Source organism: Alligator sinensis, unplaced genomic scaffold (genome assembly GCF_000455745.1).
Source record: "Alligator sinensis unplaced genomic scaffold, ASM45574v1 scaffold131_1, whole genome shotgun sequence".
In the NCBI taxonomy this organism is placed as follows: Eukaryota; Metazoa; Chordata; order Crocodylia; family Alligatoridae; genus Alligator; species Alligator sinensis.
In genome coordinates, this window is record NW_005841830.1 from 7623292 (window position 1) to 7631348 (window position 8057).

The 8057-nt window shown below is 42.1% G+C and overlaps 1 protein-coding gene across 5 annotated transcripts in view; it reads right to left on the reverse strand.

Annotated features, from left to right (window-relative positions):
• The window catches only part of PPM1B (protein phosphatase, Mg2+/Mn2+ dependent 1B), a 104615-nt gene that overhangs the window by 61591 nt on the left and 34967 nt on the right, over positions 1-8057 (reverse strand). The window lies entirely within an intron of this gene.

The following is an 8057-nucleotide window of genomic DNA, read 5'->3' on the forward strand; positions in this document are numbered from 1 at the left end:
AGGCCCCCACAAATTCTATACCCCTCCACATCCCCCCCACAATATACAGAAGTAGGACTTCATTTTAAGCCATTATGCAATCACCTTTATGTACACTATGCAAACACATATAAATTAGGACAAAAATATTTCTTGAAATTAAATTAATGTATGTTGTAGTAGATGCTTGATTATTAGAACATAATTGGCAGGGGTTTCAGTTCCAAGATGGCAAACCCCCTTGCCAAAAGAAGTACAGTAAAGGCTCTTTTATCCGGCATACCCCGGGAATGGGGGATGCTGGATAACAAAATATGCCAGTTAATTGAGCAGCCCAAACAGGTGTCCTTGCCTGTTCAGGCCGCCGCTTCTCCCACCATGTCCAAGCTGTCGCCACCCCTCCCGCAGCATCGCCATCCCTCCTGCGGGACAGGGAGGTGGGTCCCGCGCAGCCTGTTATGCCCCTGAGCCATGGGGGCTCGGCAGCACAGGATGCTTTGCCCTTGGCTATGGGGGCTCGGAGAAACCGGAAGTGCCATGGTGGGCACTTCCAGTTTCACTTTACCTTACAAGCTGGCATAGAGAGCATGCCAGCTTGTAAGGCCTTAGTAGAGCATGCCAGCTTGTAAGGTGCCGGATAACACAGCTTTTACTGTACTTTCAGGGGCAACGGGAAGGACTTCCAGTGGCAAGGGCAGGGGTTAGAGGGCAGGACTTCAAGCTATCTTCTTTTAAGAACATGTGTTTTTACTTTTTCTGGCTATGAATAGCACCACATAACCAATTCAACAATGTGTACTCATGTATGACTATCCTATTGATTCTAACAGGCATTAGCTAACACCCAAAAGGTGACAATTCAAAACAACATTAACTACTTCAGTCTAGCAAACATATGCAGCAAATTTATCCCTTAATTCTACAGGGCTTCCAACAATTTTTCAAGTGACAGAAATCCCAAATATCCACCAGACACCTGGCAAAACCTCCCATTTTCCCCAGTAACTTTATATTACGGTTAGGTATCACAAACAAGATACAAGTACCTTTGGCATAAAATGTGGGGCTATCATAAAATAAAATCAAATGTGACAGGGATTGCCCCACACATACTGAATGTTCATAGGTATATGACAATATTATCTGGCATATTATAAACATGCAGAAACCAAGATTACAGGGATCTCACAACCTTATTTTTTGTTAGTAAAACCTAATGCTTGGTGGTCACACAAGTGAAGGCAATTCAGAGGAATAAGAAGCCTAAGAATTTTGTTAAATATTTAAAAAAAAAACAAAAAAAACCAAACACTTATTCACTTGATAAAAAATGTACAGTTCTTGGAGCAGGGATTGGAACTAAAGGTTCCCCCCTTTCCAAGGGTGTGCAATTATGCTGAAGTCACATTATCATCTGTCTGGACCAGAAATCTTTTAATTATGTTATTAAAAGTAGTGCAGCTTCAACAGAGGTGGAGAGTACTGGTGGTTAAGGCTCCTGAGAGACAGAAGATGCAGATTTGAGTCTCCTAAAAATAGATGAGGAAATTGAACTTTAGTCTCCCACATCATGATCCTGTAAGACTACTGTATAAAAGCACCACTCTGTCTCTTCCAGCCTCATTTTTCACAAAAAGGAGTAACCTCCTGAGTTTAAGCATCGAAGAACAAGAAAGGATTCAGGACTGTGAAACTCAAGTGGAGATCGGCACCTCCCTAAGGCCCAGAGTGTGATACAAACCAGGAGATGGGCCAAGCTTTAGATGCATCTATATTCTGCACTTTTTACCAACTAGCTTAGGCAGCTCCCTGTTCAATACAGAGGTTGATGTGAATCCCAGTCAAAAGCAACTAACTTGCCCCATGTATTTAAAACTAAGGACTGACTATTCCACTCCCAACCCTTTGTGGATCTAGCCTGCAATCACTCTAGTCCCATTTTTCCAAAAAGAAAACAAGTGCACCTCTCAAGATTTTGAGCTGGAAGCCAAAATACATAGGGATATTATACTACAGTAAGCACTATGTAAGTGTCTAAACATAGTTAACATCTATTTTGTACCATGAACTGTATGTTAACTGAAAAAGTTATTCCCAGTTTCTACTCTCCTAAACTCCTTAAAACTATCCTCATCTGTCTATCATCAGGCATACCGATACAAAATCAAGTTTGTAAACACAAGCTATTTACAAGTATGTAAATACAAAACCAAGTTTGTAAAATAGTTTTTCTTTGAGGAAAGACACCAAAGAAGTCAAAAAAATATTATATTCTAGCCCTAACTACAGCTGGTCTTAATAAAAAATAACAAAATATTTTGAGATAAGATTATTTTGATCTACAGGGGTTAACTTCTATGCAGAAAATGCCGCCAAGTTACTTTCCACATATACAGTGTTAAGAAACTGAAAATCTTGTTTGCTGGCTGTTTTACTGTAAGGCAAGCAGTGTAAAATCATGGCTAAAACCAGTATCAGTGGTTTACTGTACATGCTACCAATCTGCAGATCAGTAGTCAGTTTCAATGAAGGTATTCATGAGTAAACTAATGCCTTGATGTCTGACAATCCATACAAACACAGCAAACCACCTCTTAAAACAATCTGGGTGGTCCAGCCTCAGTCTTTTAGAAACAGGCTATGAAAGTATATTGCTAATTCCTTTCTCCGAAGACATCACTCCATGGGTTCATCACTTTTAAAAAGGCAGTGCTGTGGAAAAGAAAAAATAGTGCCAAAGTTTCCTGTTACAAGGCACATGTGTTCCTGCTATAAAAAAGGATGACGTTTCTACAGAAAAAACTCAACCAAGAAACTGAAGATGAAAGCAATAACCAAGAGAGTGAAGTATCCGTAATCACACAATACATCTTAGATTATTTTTTTCATTCCAAGGGCCCTGTAAAAGCACTCTTCTGAAAGATCGTAATTACATCCAGGCCTAAATGAACAACTGAATTGCTGCCTTAAGGTTACTACTACAAGCTGTGCTCTACTAAGTTTCTAAATCCGTGGGTCATGAACCAAAAGTAGGTCGCAAGAATATATGGAAGGGTCATGAACAAACTTTAAAAATGGATTCCCCTTTAAATGGCCCCCCTGCCCCACACCCACCCCACCCTACCCCACACACTGGGGGGGCTGAAGCCTGGGGGCAAGGGGCAGTGGATGAGGAGTGAGGGGCACTGGGTCGGGACTGGCCACCAATATTTACAAGTGGGTCCTGGTACAAAAAAGGTTGAGAACCATTGCTCTACTATACCAGAAGTTTGTCCAAACTGTTTTACAATTTAAGAACAGATTGACAGACAGACAGCTTCCACTCTATTCCCAAATTCTATTTTGAAAAATGAGTTCTGTTCCAGTTTGTATTTCAACTGAGCAAAACAAACCATGAAACTTTGAATAATTAATTACTTGATCTTACACAATTACTATTATAAGATGTCCAGCTATATTAATTACAACACATCAGGATATTTTAGGTGGCAGTAATGATAAATAATTCTAACATCTTGCCATTCACCCTAGGTCTCAAAGCACTTTACAAAAGAAGGCATCATTTATCCCATATTCAATAAGAAAAAAAATAAGGAGGTGAAGTCATGACTCCGCAGTTAAAATACAGCTCTAGCTTGTGCTTATTACAGACATTAAATTTTCTAAGCGAAATGCAATGCCTCTTCCAAAATTACAACATTTATTAATGGGTTTACTTGAAAGGTCTGAGAATGAATTCTCTTAGAACCTGCAAAGTAAAGCCATTAGCTCATTAATTAAAATGAAATACAGCCTAAATTCTTAAATTCATTGTTTTCCTTTTTCTGGAATCACAGAAAAGTAGGGAGAGAAGGGACTTTCAGAGGTTATCGATCCCTGAGCAAAGACAGAATCATCTCTATCCAAACCATTCTACATAAATTCATTGCCTAAACTATTTGTAAAACTAGTCAACCCTGCACAACCACAAGACATAACAAGAAGCCTTCCCTAATGTCCAATCTAAACCTACTTCGCTAAAACTTCAAGCTATTAGTTCATGTTCTGCTCTCTGCCGCAAGACAGAAGAAGTGCCCTCCCTCTTCTTTATGACAGCCCTTCAGATATTTGAACACTGCTATCATGTTTTCTCTTAATAGCCTCTTTTACAAGCTGGATATGCCTATTTCCCTCATTCTCTCCTCATATAAAACTTGCCTTCCACACCCTTTATTAGTTTTGATGTCCACTTCTGGACCCTCTAACTTCTCCATGTTCTCTCTCAAAATAATGGAACCAAAACTGCATATAATACTCTAGATGAGGCCTAACAAGTGCCAAGTAAAGAGCCGCTACCACATATTATATATATCTTGCACCTAATGCTTCTATTGATGCAACCCAAAAATCTATTTTCCTTTGTGCAGCTGTATCATATAAACTAAGAGAATAAATGCTGACCCTACTGGGGAGAGTTAACTGAAATCCTGTCCATAGGCACATCTGGGGGAAAAAAAGGAGGTTGTAATAAAAGACTATAGATGGACTCTGGTTAAGTTGAAAAGAGCTATAGAGTCTCTACAGCTGTGGAATAGGAGAGAAGAGACCAGGAGCAGACAGCAAAATTGCCAGAAAATGTTAGCTTGATAAGTAAAATATCAAGACAATTAAAAATGAGATCATCGTGTGTAGATCAATGAACAATGAGATATTAAGTCAAATAATTCTGTCAGCTGCCTGAACAGTAATGCCACTGCTGCTGCACAATGAAGCACAGTTGTGGTTCTATTCCAGGCAAAAGAATAGCTTCTCCACTTAAGACATGCACTCCAAATTTGGAGGGCTGATGTTTGGGGAAAAGGTGTATGTACTATGTGAGCAAATACAGTAACTGACCCTGTTCTCTACAGCTGTTATATATACAACTACCACAGTCTGAGGAATCTTTTCAAGAGTTCGCAAAGGTAAGTTATAACATTGTGGCCATATGCAAACTTGGACATCAGTGTCAAGGGATCTCCTTAGTCTACTCTTCTGTACATTAAAGGAAAAGTGGCAAGGGAATGTGGTAAACAGATGGAGCAAACCTAGTAAGTGGAACTTCGAGGGTGAGGTTATATGTCACAATTAGCACCTGCTAACTCTAAGGAATGTTAGTCCATGTTGAAGTTGGCACATGCTGTGAGCAATCATACATTAAGGGATAATACCCTCTCTAACATGCACAGCTCTGACCTGCCACTAGAGGGCTGACAAGCAGGGGCATGTCTAGGATCCAAGACCCTTGGGCTCTCCCTGCACTGGGGGCTGGGTTTGGGGGCAAGAGGAAGTGGAAGGTTGTAGCATGGAGTCAGGAAGTAGAGTAACACAGAGGCATGGGGACTTTGGCTTCCCTTGGTCTCCTTAAAATCCTTTAAAGGGTTATGCAAATCATTTCTATGTAAAGGTTGTGTAAAGCATTTTTATTTGAAGCAGGGGAAAAAAAGAAAAGAAAAATTTAAAAGACTCTCTCATGTGTTAAAGAACTGTGAGTAATGGGAGAGAACTGGGCCCCATGGAGCCCCTAGCCAAGCCCAGTTGGCTGGCCCTGCAAGCCAGGCTGGGACTGCTCCAACAAGCCCCTGGTACTTGCCTCCTTCAGGAAAAGAGGAGGGTGGCAAGCTGTCCAGGCTAGGAGGGCAGGGCTGAGACACAGGGGAGCTGTGCATTCCTGTCCTGGCTGGGGGCGGGGATGGAGCTGACGAAAGCCGAGGCTGAGCTGAGCTCGGGCAAGCTGGCTGTGCCAGTAACAAACCCTACAGAGGCCCTGTGGTCCCATCCTAACTCTAGCTTTCCCCCTGACCCTCCTGCAGTCCCTCGGCCCAGGGTCCATGATCCCAAATCCAGACAGCTCTGTTCTGGCTTCCCCTTGACAGCGCAGAGCTCCCCAGGTTCGGTGAGATCATGGAACCTCCCTGGGCACTGTGCTCCAGCCCTCTCCACTCTCCTCCGCCACCCTCCGGACAGGAATGTGGGCAGCAGAGAAGGGAAGCCACAGCAGCACCATCCCTCCCTTCCCCCAAACCCTCCTGGCCCAGGTCTCAGGATGCAAGGGCAGACAGGTGGTGTGGGGAAAAAATAAATAATTAAATAAATAAAAAAAATCAGTTAAGCATGGAAACTGCACTTAATTGAACTTTCCCTAACCTTTCTGCCACCAGTTTAGTCCTCTGAGGGGAAGGCTACATGCCTGGCCCCGACCCCAAGGAGAATAACCCCAGAGCATGAGGTCAGGTGTGCAGGGAAACTCCTCTCCCCAGTACAGAGCAGGACTGGGGATTCCCTCTCTTCCTCCCTGTGTTCGGCAAAGCATAGGGAAGAGGAGGGAATGCACAGCCATTTGTCTGCACAGGTAAGGTGGTTCCCTGGACACTTGGGCTTCATGCTGGGGAAGGCTGGGGAGAGGATGAGAACCTCCAGTCTGCTTCGCAGGGGTAACCCCATACATTTGACTACAGGGGAAAAACTCCCCCCCTCCCCTTCCACTTTGCTCAGAAGGGGGAAAGGAGGAAGCCTGTCCCAAGAGAAGTACCTCCTGCATTCTTTACCCAGAGCCAAGAGCCCTCCTTTACTCAGAGGACTGATTCTCCCTGCTCTGCCAAGAACCAAGGGAAGGGATTTACCAGCCTGCTTGGCTCTGTGCAGGACAGGGATTTCCCCACCCCCTCCCCTCACCCATCTCCCTTGCCTGGCTATGGCAGTCCTGGGGGGCACTTACAATGGTTCTACTAACCAGTGTTGGGCTGAGAGAGCTTGGGAAGCAGTAGTAATGCAACCCGACATGCCACTTTTTCCTTCTTTGCAAGTGTAGCTGTGCATATGGTGCAGTGTTTTCATGGCGTGAAAAAAAAAATCATCTGCCAGGGGCCCAGAGCTACAGCACTACCTTTAATTAGTTTTAAAGTACAACTGGACCCATTGTAAACAGTTTTACTTAGTAAAATATTCAGAAGCATTATACTACCAAAGAAACAAATCATACAACCGTATCATGTAGTAAGCTTTTGCTGGGTGGTATGCTGAATGTTTGGCTATTAAGAGTCTGCTATATTCTCAAGGATAAAAATATTAATGTGAATAGTTATAACAGACATTTCACAGCGGAAACAAAGTGTAGATGTAACCATGGGGTAACACTGCTACATCACTAATACAAACAATAAAAAAAATGATGTTTTTTTCCTGCTAGAATGATGAGCTATGTAAATAGCACTAACGATCAAAGTGAAATGTAAAAGCTGGACCAAGAAAACATAGCAACCGGAAATGAAGGAACCTGCTATACAGTGGTTTATTTTAAATGCTCATCAATACTGTGCTCTTTGGAATGTTTTAAAGGCCACCCTTAGGTACACATTTACCACAAACCAAAATGAGTTTCAACAATAAGTCTATCACTATACAAGGACTACACAGCTCAAAAACAAAAATGTCAGCATTTTGGTGTTACTACTAATGATGAAAACCATTCACAGGGCAAATAGAACTTGTGTGTTGTCAAAGATACCAATATCCAGAAATGATTACATTCTTCCCCCCTCCCCACCACCCCAAAAGGTCACACTGACCAGACAGTAATACAACTGAACCATAATAAAATGAAAAGCAAGCGATTTTATAAAAAAAATATTCCCAACACAAAATGTATTTTAAAGGAGAAGCAGCTACCAAAAAGCATAAAACATTAGTTAACACAAGCAGTTTTCTAGTAAAAATATAAAAAGACGGAAGTATTGCTATAAAACAGAACAGCCAGAAAAAAAGTGGTTGAGTTATTATTTGGTGGTGAAACTGAGATCTGTATCCTTTCCACCAGCAGTTCTCAACCTACTAGGCAGAGTAATGGATAGAAATGAAGCCACCAGAACCTAAGACACTGACCTGGGGAAGACTGAAAACCCTGAAGCACCTTTCCCTTTGCACAAGTCTTTTAGAAGTTGAAGCTACAATGAACTTGAACACTTAAGAGTTAGACCTGACCGTAAAAGAATTAAAAAGGAAAGTTCAGCAGTACTGCTGCTATTGCCTCACGTAAGGCAGAAAAGACCCTAAGGGAAAGA